The sequence below is a fragment of the Salmo salar genome, chromosome ssa01 (genome assembly GCF_905237065.1).
Source record: "Salmo salar chromosome ssa01, Ssal_v3.1, whole genome shotgun sequence".
NCBI classification, from domain to species: Eukaryota; Metazoa; Chordata; class Actinopteri; order Salmoniformes; family Salmonidae; genus Salmo; species Salmo salar.
The window spans coordinates 141,533,683-141,547,463 of record NC_059442.1 but is presented as its reverse complement, the minus strand read 5'-3'; the positions used below and the strand labels follow the sequence as shown (position 1 = coordinate 141,547,463).

At 43.7% G+C, this 13,781-nt stretch overlaps 1 pseudogene; it reads right to left on the bottom strand.

Moving 5' to 3' along the window:
• LOC106567012 (argininosuccinate synthase-like) overlaps positions 1–7,933 on the bottom strand; it is a 55,368-nt pseudogene extending 47,435 nt beyond the window's left edge.
• Positions 7,934–13,781: the final 5,848 nt, after the last annotated feature.

Genomic DNA, 13,781 nt, shown 5'->3' with positions numbered 1-13,781 from the left:
AATTAATCTGGATGGTTGTACAGTCGTCTCAAATAAAACTGTGAAGGACCTCGGCGTTACTCTGGACCCTGATCTCTCTTTTGAAGAACATATCAAGACTGTTTCAAGGACAGCTTTTTTCCATCTACGTAACATTGCAAAAATCAGAAATTTTCTGTCCAAAAATGACGCAGAAAAATTAATCCATGCTTTTGTTACTTCTAGGCTGGACTACTGCAATGCTCTACTTTCCGGCTACCCGGATAAAGCACTAAATAAACTTCAGTTAGTGCTAAATACGGCTGCTAGAATCCTGACTAGAACCAAAAAATTTGATCATATTACTCCAGTGCTAGCCTCCCTACACTGGCTTCCTGTTAAGGCAAGGGCTGATTTCAAGGTTTTACTGCTAACCTACAAAGCATTACATGGGCTTGCTCCTACCTATCTTTCCGATTTGGTCCTGCCGTACATACCTACACGTACGCTACGGTCACAAGACGCAGGCCTCCTAATTGTCCCTAGAATTTCTAAGCAAACGGCTGGAGGTAGGGCTTTCTCCTATAGAGCTCCATTTTTATGGAATGGTCTGCCTACCAATGTGAGAGACGCAGACTCAGTCTCAACCTTTAAGTCTTTACTGAAGACTTATCTCTTCAGTAGGTCCTATGATTAAGTATAGTCTGGCCCAGGAGTGTGAAGGTGAATGGAAAGGCTGGAGCAACGAACCGCCCTTGCTGTCTCTGCCTTGCCGGTTCCCCTCTTTCCACTGGGATTCTCTGCCTCTAACCCTTTTACAGGGGCTGAGTCACTGGCCTACTGGTGTTCTTCCATGCCGTCCATGGGAGGGGTGCGTCACTTGAGTGGGTTGAGTCACTGATGTGGTCTTCCTGTCTGGGTTGGCGCCCCCCCCCCTTGGGTTGTACCATGGCGGAGATCGTTGTGGGCTATACTCGGCCTTGTCTTAGGACAGTAAGTTGGTGGTTGGAGACATCCCTCTAGTGGTGTGGGGGCTGTGCTTTGGCAAAGTGGGTGGGGTTATATCCTGCCTGTTTGGCCCTGTCCGGGGTATCATCGGATGGGGCCACAGTGTCTTCTGATCCCTCCTGTCTCAGCCTCCAGTATTTATGCTGCAGTAGTTTATGTGTCGGGGGCTAGGGTCAGTCTGTTACATCTGGAGTATTTCTCTTGTCTTATCCGGTGTCCTGTGTGTATTTAAATATGCTCTCTCTAATTCTCTCTTTCTCTCTTTCTCTCGGAGGACCTGAGCCCTAGGACCATGCCTCAGGACTACCTGGTATGATGACTCCTTGCTGTCCCCAGTCCACCTGGCCGTGCTGCTGCTCCAGTTTCAACTGTTCTGCCTGCGGCTATGGAACCCTGACCTGTTCACCGGACGTGCTTGTTGCACCCTCGACAACTACTATGATTATTATTATTTGACCATGCTGGTCATTTATGAACATTTTAACATCTTGACCATGTTCTGTTATAATATCCACCCTGCACAGCCAGAAGAGGAGTGGCCACCCCTCATAGCCTGGTTCCTCTCTAGGTTTCTTCCTAGGTTTTTGGCCTTTCTAGGGAGTTTTTCCTAGGGAGTTTTTCCTAGCCACCGTGCTTCTTTCACATGCTTTGCTTGCTGTTTGGGGTTTTAGGCTGGGTTTCTGTACAGCACTTTGAGAATATCAGCTGATGTACGAAGGGCTATATAAAAATACATTTGATTTGATATCTTTGCTTACAATCATAATATGATTTGCCTGCTTAATTGTTTTCCCATAACCTTTTGACCCAGATGTCAGGACACATAATTCTAAGCCTCAGGAACTGACAGTTCAACCTTGAATTGACTCAGCCTGCTCAACATCACTCTCTGTACCCAAAGTAGCAAATGTCTCACTGTTCTCATTGTTCAATTGAAATTTGTATCAGTTTCATATCAACCAACGTCTGTAATGATGCATGTATACGTAACTCAGAATGACTATATCGTCTTGAGACTCTTATTATTAATTATCTCCTTTAAGACATGCTTTTTTAGCCACCATGCTATTGGCCTTGGCTTTTTCGCCTCTGGTGGTACCAACCTTTGCATTTTCACAACTACCTGTACCCCAAAATCTCTGTATTACAATGTTTACTTCGACTGATCCTAATCTCCTCTTTGACCTTATCAAAATCAACTTTGCCATTGCAAAAATTAGGTCTACACTTAGACACTAACACAAGTCAGAACTGAATGCTCCATACCACTTTCCTACTTTGTCTTACCAATGTCATGACAGCTCAGGCTATTTACCTTCTTTGCTCTAAGACGCTCCGCTTTCTTCTTTGCAGCATCAACGTCCTCTTCTTGTCCAATATTAACCTGCAAGAGAGTTTTAGTTACAACTAATCAACTGGTGCCTAAAATAGCATACCACAACTGTTATGTGCTGTTCAGAGAAAAGTTTTTCAGTGAAAAGGGTACAAATTGGTCATGTTCCTCAAACTTCAATATCATGTTTACAAAAGCACTTAGTCAGGAAATCAGAGCCCTGGGTGCCATGACAACAGACATTGTCACAGCCTCAATCGAAAGCAAACCATGTCAACATCCCTATTAAAGTCAAGAAACACGAGCAGATCCAAAACTCCATCTGTGCAACAAAGCTTTGCACAGAAACGCAATTAAATGGTTCATAATTAATTTACTGTATCCCATCTCCACATCATTTCCTGTGTCTTCATCCCTGGTCTGTCTCCCCAGAGACCTAAGTCATTGCTTGCTGCTGAAGTCCCATCGCCCACCATTTTAACATTCAGATCACGTCCGTTGAGCTGACCCAACTGATGTGCTTCTACACAGTCTAGCAGTACATGGAGTGCTGCTCCATGAATATCATGGAGGGATTTCTGCTGAGATTAACCATGTGTTTTTCTCTTTCCGGTAACTCATAAATGAAGACTTAACAAATCCAACCTAAGTATAATAGATAACAAGACATCTAAGTACAAGGGTTTGGGTTACTGGGTCGAATCCCAGCTCAGTTGGGAAAATGAAGTGCGGATTGAGCAGGCAACCGGAGGGTCCTTTGCTGTTGTGGTGCCCTGTCTACCACGCTTTAACCGTGTGAAGGTGACTGCGAGAGCAAAGTCTTGCATCTAGCTTATCAAGTTTTTGAATACATTTCAATATTTGTAGCTACTTGAAGTAAATCCTTGCAGTCAACTTGTGCAATACATCAGGAGATAAAGCAGATTGCGTTCTTCATTTCGCCTGACACATTATTTTACATTATGAAGTTTACCATAGTTCCCCAGAATAACAGCCAGTCATGTGCTCGTTGTAAACAGCACAACTGGAGAAAGTGGGAGCTGGTGAGTCCATAGCGTTCTATATCTAATCAGTGAGTCTCTCTGCTGTGTGGCCCACATGAGGTGATGAAGATACACTTGTATGCAATTCACTACTAAATGTTTGCCATCAGATATCTTATAACTGTTTAAGATGTGCTATACTCTCCAGCTGTGTATTTGATTTAATTTTTAGTTAGCTAAGTAAGTGGCTGAATTTATAAACAGATGGGGTGTTATCTTTCTGCCGTGTTTGAAAAGTCAAATAGTTGTGGATGAGTTCTGTACAGCTGCCATTTACCCCTCAATGTGCTTCCCACTAGTGTTTTACTCCTCCTCTGTTCTTCTCCCTTCTGCACCGTGTACACATGCTGCTCTTTCTTCAGACAAGCATGCATCGAGAGCATCCTGACTGGTTGCTTCACCGCCTGGTATAGCAACTGCTCGGCATCTGACAGTAAGGCGCTAGAGGATAGTATGTCCGGCCCAGTATATCACTGAGGCCAAGCTTCCTGACATCCAGGACCTGTATAATAAGCAGTGTCAGAGGAAAGCCCATAAAATTGTCAGAGACTCCAGTCACCCTAGTCATAGGCTGTTCTCTCTGCTACCGCACGGGAAGCGGTCCCGGAGCGGCAAGTCTAGGACCAAAAGGCTCCTTAACAGCTTCTACCCCCAAGCCATAAGACTGCTGAACAATTAATCAAATGGCCACCGGACTATAACATTGACCCCCCACCATTTGTTTTGTACACTGCTGCTACTTGCTGTTTATTATGTATGCAGAATCACTTCACCCCTACCTACATGTACAAATTACCTCTAACCTGTATATAGCCTCGTTATTTTTATGTTATTGTGTTACTTTGTATTATTTTTTACTTTAGTTTATTTGGTAAATACACTGCTCAAAAGAATAAAGGGAACACTTAAACAAAACAATGTAACTCCAAGTCAATCACACTTCTGTGAAATCAAACTGTCCACTTAGGAAGCAACACTGATTGACAATAAATTTCACTTGCTGTTGTGCAAATGGAATAGACAACAGGTGGAAATTATAGGCAATTAGCAAGACACCCCCAATAAAGGAGTGGTTCTGCAGGTGGGGACCACAGACCACTTCTCAGTTCCTATGCTTCCTGGCTGATGTTTTGGTCACTTTTGAATGCTGGCGGTGCTTTCACTCTAGTGGTAGCATGAGACGGAGTCTACAACCCACACAAGTGGCTCAGGGAGTGCAGCTCATCCAGGATGGCACATCAATGCGAGCTGTGGCAAGAAGGTTTGCTGTGTCTGTCAGCGTAGTGTCCAGAGCATGGAGGCGCTACCAAGAGACAGGCCAGTACATCAGGAGACGTGGAGGAGACCGTAGGAGGGCAACAACCCAGCAGCAGGACCGCTACCTCCGCCTTTGTGCAAGGAGGAGCAGGAGGAGCACTGCCAGAGCCCTGCAAAATGACCTCCAGCAGGCCACAAATGTGCATGTGTCTGCTCAAACGGTCAGAAACAGACTCCATGAGGGTGGTATGAGGGCCCGACGTCCACAGGTGGGGGTTGTGCTTACAGCCCAACACCGTGCAGGATGTTTGGCATTTGCCAGAGAACACCATGATTGGCAAATTCGCCACTGGCGCCCTGTGCTCTTCATAGATGAAAGCAGGTTCACACTGAGCACGTGACAGACGTGACAGAGTCTGGAGACGCCGTGGAGAACGTTCTGCTGCCTGCAACATCCTCCAGCATGACCGGTTTGGCGGTGGGTCAGTCATGGTGTGGGGTGGCATTTCTTTGGGGGGCCGCACAGCCCTCCATGTGCTCGCCAGAGGTAGCCTGACTGCCATTAGGTACCGAGATGAGATCCTCAGACCCCTTGTGAGACCATATGCTGGTGCGGTTGGCCCTGGGTTCCTCCTAATGCAAGACAATGCTAGACCTCATGTGGCTGGAGTGTGTCAGCAGTTCCTGCAAGAGGAAGGCATTGATGCTATGGACTGGCCCGCCCGTTCCCCAGACCTGAATCCAATTGAGCACATCTGGGACATCATGTCTCGCTCCATCCACCAACGCCACGTTGCACCAGACTGTCCAGGAGTTGGCGGATGCTTTAGTCCAGGTCTGGGAGGAGATCCCTCAGGAGACCATCCGCCACCTCATCAGGAGCATGCCCAGGCGTTGTAGGGAGGTCATACAGGCACTTGGAGGCCACACACACTACTGAGCCTCATTTTGACTTGTTTTAAGGACATTACATCAAAGTTAGATCAGCCTGTAGTGTGGTTTTCCACTTTAATTTTGAGTGTGACTCCAAATCCAGACCTCCATGGGTTGATAAATTGGATTTCCATTGATTATTTTTGTGTGATTTTGTTGTCAGCACATTCAACTATGTAAAGAAAAAAGTATTTAATAAGATTATTTCTTTCATTCAGATCTAGGATGTTTTTTTTAAGTGTTCCCTTTATTTTTTTGAGCAGTATATTTTTTTAACCAATTGTGCAGTTCAAGAAGAGTTAAGGGCTTGTAAGTAAGCATTTCACTTGTTGTATTCGACGCATGTGACAAAAAAGTTTGATTTGATTTAATCACAATTTTGTTAATTTGCACAATTTATCTCGTTCACTTTCACTTGTCAATGTCCACACTCACCAAAAATGGCTATTAGCTATACTAATTGTATTTGCATTCGGGTAAAAGACAACCAATGGGCTTTTTGTGCATTTTTAGCACCCCCTTACATGCCATGCCAGTAATACATGTAAATCCCGAGATGGCAGAAGAACAGTATGAAAATCTGGATCCCGCCCAAGCCTTTTTTTGAACAAGGCATTGTGCTACATAACTGAGGTATGCCTGTCTTTGTCTGCCTCTGGGGTCTTCAGACTGCTTGCTTGGCTGCTTGTTTTACAGAGGTTTTATTTATCACAACATAACATTTACATTTTAGTCATTTAGCAGACACTCTTATCCAGAGCGACTTACAGTAGTGAATGCATACATTTCATTTCATTAAATTTCATGCATTTTTTTTTTTTGTACTGGCCCCCCGTGGGAATCGAACCCACAACCCTGGCGTTGCACACACCATGCTCGCGTTGCAAACACCATGCTCTACCAACTGAGCCACAGGGGACATAACACAAGAGAAGACATGCTTTGGGATTCAACAAGGAAAAACAGGTTACCCATTGGTACAGTGCCAACCTTTCTGTTCTCCTTCCCTCCAAATGATTCATCCCAACACCAACAGGAGGCACTACCCTTGCACCCCTTTCTTAAGCCAGCAACTGAATGAAGAGTTCAGAACTACATTGTGTGCAGTTCTGAAATGGCCAAAGGGCAAAAAGTTAATCCAGCCAGTTTTCCACAAGCATTATGCAGACAGATAGCACTTTTGTGGGGGTTAACACACTGGGCTCCCGAGTGGCACAGCGGTCTAAGGCACTGCTGTCACGTCCTGACCATAGTAAGTTGTTATTTTCTATGGTAGAGTAGGTCAGGGCGTGACAGGGGGTGTTTGTCCGTTTTTGTATTTCTATGTTTAGTTTCTAGTTTTGTTTTTACATTTTATCCAGAGCAACTTACAGTAGTGAATGCATACATTTACATTTAAGTCATTTAGCAGACACTCTTATCCAGAGCGACTTACAAATTGGTGGATTCACCTTATGATATCCAGTGGAACAACCACTTTACAATAGTGCATCTAAATCTTTTAAGGGGGGGGTACAATTTTTGTTGTTGTACTGGCCCCCCGTGGGAATCGAACCCACAACCGTGGCGTTGCACACACCATTCTGGTGTTGCAAACACCATGCTCTACCAACTGAGCCACAGGTTTGTTTTTGTTTGGCATGACCTCCAATTAGAGGCAGCCGGTTGTCGTTGTCTCTAATTGGAGGCCATATTTAAGTTGATGTTTGTCCCACTGGTGTTTTGTGGGTGATTATTTTGTGAGTAGTGTATGCCTGCTCTGCGTCACAGCTTTCTTGTTTTTGTATTTCAAGGTTATGGTTTATTGCATTAGTTTCACGACTGAATAAAAGATGTGGAACTACGATCACGCTGCGTATTGGTCCGATCCTTCCGAAAGCCTTGACAACTGCATCTCAGTGCAAGAGGTGTCACTGCAGTCCCTGGTTCAAATCCAGGCTACATCACATCTGTCTGTGATTGGGAGTCCCATAGAGCGGTACACAATTGGCCCAGCGTTGTCCAGGTTTGGCTGGGGTAGGCTGTCATTGTAAATAAGAATTTGTTCTTAACTGACTTGCCTAGTTTATTAAAAAAACACATTGCTAGGCAAAATTAATCCATCCTTTCTAGAATTGCGTCAAATGAACATTCCTTGGGGTTTCAGCTTCCAGGACACTAATGACATATTTAGGCTCTAATAGGTTGATGTACAATAAACAAGAGCACCCCACCAACTGGATGGCTGTGTGCTGACCAACCCCAAGTTATATTTCCCCCACTAGTTGCACACGCACGCTTGTCCCACAGATACTTTCTTGGGCTTACCAAGTATGTGATGACATTATATCCTTCTTCCTTCAACCACACCAAGATACAGGAGGTGTCCACTGTAGGCCAGAATCACTGTGCCTTTAGACATGATGATGTGCTTTTAGACATATCTGGGGGCAAATTATAAAAATAAAATACATCATTTTTTATGTAGAAAATACATTGGAGTCATACAATATCAATGCGTCCATAAAAATTGAATTACTCCAAGCATCATCAGAAATATGACTGTCTGCAAACCATCTTCTATCCTAGCGTAATAAACTCCCCGGTGAAGGAAGTTTGACCTTAGTCTGCTACTTCTATGAACATGCTTGCTGATTCATAAGACTGGATGCAGGATGGAAAGTGGGAGGAAGATGACATCCATCCATTTGCCTGTGATAATATCAATATAGAAGCTTGCATTACAATGACTATTGGTTACAAAGACCTGGAAATAATTAAATGCAGAGCAGGTGCCAAATGCTTGCACTCAATACGCACTCATTTTAACCATGCATGTTATACCATTGTTATTTATATAAACCATGGAAGTAAGTGAGACTGTCATTATGCATAATGTCCTTTTTAATATTTATGTTATACCAGTGCAGTGGTATATTTTTATACCGCACCGATGTTAGCATAGCGTTAATTAGCACCCATCTGCACGTGAGCTAGCTAATTAGCAATAGCACCTTTTCGCACGTGAGCTAGCTAATTGTTTATAATGAGGGAATCTTATTTGGACAAATGTGCCTACTTGAGCAGTAAGCCTAGGTTTACATGTACAGCTATGTAATCGATTTGATCGTTGATTTTCTATGTTTCTTCAATGTATGCCTTGTTGTATTTGGCTGGCTCTAAATGTGTATTGTTGATCAATCAATCACGTTTATTTATAAAGCCCTTCTTACATCAGCTGATATCTCAAAGTGCAGTACAGAAACCCAGCCTAAACCCCCAAACAGCAAGCAATGCAGGTGTAGAAGCACGGTGGCTAGGAAAAACTCCTAGAAAGGCCAGAACCTAGGAAGAAACCTAGAGAGGAACCAGGCTTTGAGGGGTGGCCAGTCCTCTTCTGGCTGTGCCGGGTGGAGTTTATAACAGCACATGGCCAAGATGTTCAAATGTTCATAGATGACCAGCAGGGTCAAATAATAATAATAATTGATGCCAATGGCCATTCCCTAAGTTAAACATAGCGAGTCTACACAGCCTGCACATAGCATAAATTAAATGCCTTTTGCTTATTTTCTGCCTTTCTAATTATCATGCATTTTATGTCTATGCTTATTTTTTGTTATGTGTAGAGACAAGTTAGTGTGTTATTGGAGGGCGAGAGTCACAAAATGTAAAAATGCAGCAGCAGTCAACTTCATCACTGCCCCTTGGGCACAGATAAGGCTGAACAATATATGGTCAACAACCACATCAAAGGTCATGCTTCAGTGAGGCACAGAGGTACTATTTCTTTATTGAATATATTTGACGTTCACATTTTTTGATTTGCCCTATTTTTTCAGTTACATCAGTGTAATTCATTAATTTTAGAACTTGTTGCTTCCCTGTTATTCCTCTCTTTCAGAGTTCACAATCATAAAGTGTGGCTTCAGTTGTTTCTGAAGCACCTGACATACCATCATCATCCAGTGGCCCCTCGAGCACCCAGAGGCCCTTAAACAGCAGCCAGTGGCCCCTCAAGAGCACCCAGAGGCCCTTAAACAACAGCCAGTGGCCCCTCAAGAGCACGCAGAGGCCCGGTGTTATGTGTTATGTTATTTAGTAAAGATGATGTAGAAGTCACCCGAGTCTCTGATGTCTTTACTGGAGCTGGTACAGTGAGGGGAAAAAGTATTTGATCCCTGCTGATTTTGTATGTTTGCCCGCTGACAAAGAAATTATCAGACTATAATGTTAATGGTAGGTTTATTTGAACAGTGAGAGACAGAATAACAACAACAAAAATCCAGAAAAACGCATGTCAAAAATGTTATAAAATGATTTGCATTTTAATGAGGGAAATAAGTATTTGACCCCTCTGCAAAACATGACTTAGTACTTGGTGGCAAAACCCTTGTTGGCAATCACAGAGGTCAGACGTTTCTTGTAGTTGGCCACCAGGTTTGCACACATCTCAGGAGGGATTTTGTCCCACTCTTCTTTGCAGATCTTCTCCAAGTCATTAAGGTTTCGAGGCTGACGTTTGGTAACTTGAACCTTCAGCTCCCTCCACAGATTTTCTATGGGATTAAGATCTGGAGACTGGCTAGGCCTCTCCAGGACCTTAATGTGCTTCTTCTTGAGCCACTCCTTTGTTGCCTTGGCCCTGTGTTTTGGGTCATTGTCATGCTGGAATACCCATCCACGACCCATTTTCAAAGCCCTGGCTGAGGGAACGAGGTTCTCACCCAAGATTTGACGGTACATGGCCCCGTCCATCGTCCCTTTGATGCGGGGGAGTTATCCTGTCCCCTTAGCAGAAAAACACCCCCAAAGCATAATGTTTCCACCTCCATGTTTGACGGTGGGGATGGTGTTCTTGGGGTCATAGGCAGCATTCCTCCTCCTCCAAACACGGTGAGTTGAGTTGATGCCAAAGAGCTCCATTTTGGTCTCATCTGACCACAACACTTTCACCCAGTTGTCCTCTGAATCATTCAGATGTTCATTGGCAAATGTCAGACGGGCATGAATATGTATTCTTGAGCAGGGGGACCTTGCGGGCGCTGCAGGATTTCAGTCCTTCACGGCGTAGTGTGTTACCAATTGTTTTCTTGGTGACTATGGTCCCAGCTGCCTTGAGATCATTGACAAGATCCTCCCGTGTAGTTCTGGGCTGATTCCTCACCGTTCTCATGATCATTGCAACTCCACGAGGTGAGATCTTGCATGGAGCCCCAGGCCGAGGGAGATTGACAGTTTTATTGTGTTTCTTCCATTTGCGAATAATCGCACCAACTGTTGTCACCTTCTCACCAAGCTGCTTGGCGATGGTCTTGTAGCCCATTCCAGCCTTGTGTAGGTCTACAATCTTGTCCCTGACATCCTTGGAGAGCTCTTTGGTCTTGGCCATGGTGGAGAGTTTGGAATCTGATTGATTGATTGCTTCTGTGGACAGGTGTCTTTTATACAGGTAACAAGGTGAGATTAGGAGCACTCCCATTAAGAGTGTGCTCCTAATCTCAACTCGTTACCTGTATAAAAGACACCTGGGAGCCAGAAATCTTTCTGATTGAGTAAGAGGATTCCGTTTCTCATGTCACTGATTGATTAATTAATCAATGAAACAGATTAATTGATTTGATGCTTTCATTTGGTATCATATCCTATAATAACAGTTCAGTGATAATGTGTAAAGAGGTAGCTCAGTAAATAAGCCATTTCTTATCTACTGTATACAACAGTAGAGCAGATAGCAGTAATGATAAGGTGTTTCCTGTAGAGCAGATAGCAGTAATGATAAGGTGTTTCCTGTAGAGCAGACGGCAGTAATGATGAGGTGTTTCCTGTAGAGCAGACGGCAGTAATGATGAGGTGTTTCCTGTAGAGCAGACGGCAGTAATGATAAGGTGTTTCCTGTAGAGCAGACGGCAGTAATGATGAGGTGTTTCCTGTAGAGCAGACGGCAGTAATGATAAGGTGTTTCCTGTAGAGCAGACGGCAGTAATGATAAGGTGTTTCCTGTAGAGCAGACGGCAGTAATGATAAGGTGTTTCCTGTAGAGCAGACGGCAGTAATGATAAGGTGTTTCCTGTAGAGCAGACGGCTGTAATGATAAGGTGTTTCCTGTAGAGCAGATGGCTGTAATGATGAGGTGTTTCCTGTAGAGCAGACGGCAGTAATGATGAGGTGTTTCCTGTAGAGCAGACGGCAGTAATGATAAGGTGTTTCCTGTAGAGCAGACGGCTGTAATGATAAGGTGTTTCCTGTAGAGCAGACGGCAGTAATGATAAGGTGTTTCCTGTAGAGCAGACGGCTGTAATGATAAGGTGTTTCCTGTAGAGCAGACGGCAGTAATGATGAGGTGTTTCCTGTAGAGCAGATAGCGGGAATGATAAGGTGTTTCCTGTAGAGCAGATAGCTGTGGTTTAGCTGCTTTCACCTACTTGATGATTAACCCCAATCCTCTTCTGTCTGTTCTGTGCATCCACAGGGCAGTGGGATGTATCTATCCCCACTCTCTACTGAGGTATCTATCCCCAGTCTCTACTGATGTATCTATCCCCAGTCTCTACTGATGTATCTATCCCCAGTCTCTACTGATGTATCTATCCCCAGTCTCTACTGATGTATCTAACCCCAGTCTCTACTGATGTATCTATCCCCAGTCTCTACTGATGTATCTATCCCCAGTCTCTACTGATGTATCTATCCCCAGTCTCTACTGATGTATCTAACCCCAGTCTCTACTGATGTATCTAACCCCAGTCTCTACTGATGTATCTAACCCCAGTCTCTACTGATGTATCTATCCCCAGTCTCTACTGATGTATCTAACCCCAGTCTCTACTGATGTATCTATCCCCAGTCTCTACTGATGTATCTATCCCCAGTCTCTACTGATGTATCTATCCCCAGTCTCTACTGATGTATCTATCCCCAGTCTCTACTGATGTATCTAACCCCAGTCTCTACTGATGTATCTAACCCCAGTCTCTACTGATGTATCTATCCCCAGTCTCTACTGATGTATCTATCCCCAGTCTCTACTGATGTATCTAACCCCAGTCTCTACTGATGTATCTATCCCCAGTCTCTACTGATGTATCTATCCCCAGTCTCTACTGATGTATCTATCCCCAGTCTCTACTGATGTATATATCCCCAGTCTCTACTGATGTATCTAACCCCAGTCTCTACTGATGTATCTATCCCCAGTCTCTACTGATGTATCTATCCCCAGACTCTGCTGATGTATCTAACCCCAGTTTCTACTGTCCACAGGGCAGTGGGATGTATCTATCCCCAGTGTCTACTGATGTATCTATCCCCAGTCTCTACTGATGTATTTAACCCCAGTCTCTACTGATGTATCTATCCCCAGACTCTACTGATGTATCTATCCCCAGTCTCTACTGATGTATCTATCCCCAGTCTCTACTGATGTATCTATCCCCAGTCTCTACTGATGTATCTATCCCCAGTCTCTACTGATGTATCTATCCCCAGTCTCTACTGATGTATCTATCCCCAGTCTCTACTGATGTATCTAACCCCAGTCTCTACTGATGTATCTATCCCCAGTCTCTACTGATGTATCTATCCCCAGTCTCTACTGATGTATCTATCCAATTTGTAAGTCGCTCTGGATAAGAGCGTCTGCTAAATGATTTAAATGTAAATGTAAATGTAAATGATTGAGAGGGGTTCAAATACTTATTTCCCTCATTTAAAATGCAAATCAATTTATAACATTTTTGACATATGTTTTTCTGGATATTTTTGTTGTTATTCTGTCTCTCACTGTTCAAATAAACCTACCATTAAAATTAGAGACTGATCCTTTCTTTGTCAGTGGGCAAACGTACAAAATCAGCAGGGGATCAAATACTTTTTTCCCTCACTGTATAACTTAATGTAAAGTCAGCAAAAAAAGAAACGTCCCTTTTTCAGGACCCTGTCTTTCAAAGATAATTCGTAAAAATCCAAATAACTTCACAGATCTTCATTGTAAAGGGTTTAAAAACTGTTTCCTATGCTTGTTCAATGAACCATGAACAATTAATGAACATGCACCTGTGGAACAGTCATTAAGACACTAACAGCTTACAGACGGTAGGCAATTAAGGTCACAGTTATGAAAACTTAGGACACTAAAAAAGGTCTTTCTACTGACTCTGAAAAACACCAAAAGAAAGATGCTCAGGGTCCCTGCTCATCTGTGTGAACGTGCTTTAGGCATGCTGCAAGGAGGCATGAGGACTGCAGATGTGACCAGGGCAATAAATTGC